Raw genomic sequence first — 802 nt, 5'->3', positions numbered from 1 at the left:
ATATATATATATATATATATATATATATATATATATATATATACATATATATCTATGTATGTATGCATGTATATATAGTATGCACTACTTGTTATTTAACTATAAGTCAATCATGACTCAACTGATCTATTATTAAAGGCATTCAAGCCATGACTGGCCAGTAGTTTTTTCAAGAATAGTATACACGAAGATGGTTGAGCTCGATTTGAGGAGGATTTGATTGCTATTTCTAGCAGTATTGGCCATAACGTAAATGTTTCGTCATTGGTTCGTGTAATAAATACTAATAATGCGTCAGACTAAGACGATGGGCTGGCAAAATCGCTAACATGCCGGACAAAATGCTTCACGGCATTTCGTCCGTCTTTACATTCTGAGTTCAAATTCTGCAGCAGTCGACTATGCTTTTCTTTCTTTCGGGGACGATAAGATAAATACCAGTTGAGGACTGGGTTCGATGTAATCGACTAGTCCCTCCATCCCGAAATTACTGGCCTTGTGCCAAAATTTGAAACCACTAATGTAGTAGACTTGAAGACATGGTCGATACTTGATCCTGTAAAATTATTTTGTAAAAGGCATCTCTTTTACTCTTTTACTTGTTTCAGACTTTTGACTGCAGCCATGCTGGAGCACCGCCTTTAGTCGAGCAAATCGATCTCAGGACTTATTCTTTGTAAGCCTAGTACTTATTCTATCAGTCTCTTTTGCCGAACACACACACACACACACACACATGTATATATATATACGACGGGCTTCTTTCAGTTTCCGTCTAACAAATCCACTCACCCGAGGCTAT

The sequence above is a fragment of the Octopus bimaculoides genome, chromosome 5 (assembly GCF_001194135.2).
Source record: "Octopus bimaculoides isolate UCB-OBI-ISO-001 chromosome 5, ASM119413v2, whole genome shotgun sequence".
NCBI lineage: Eukaryota > Metazoa > Mollusca > Cephalopoda > Octopoda > Octopodidae > Octopus > Octopus bimaculoides.
This window is presented reverse-complemented; position numbering follows the sequence as displayed.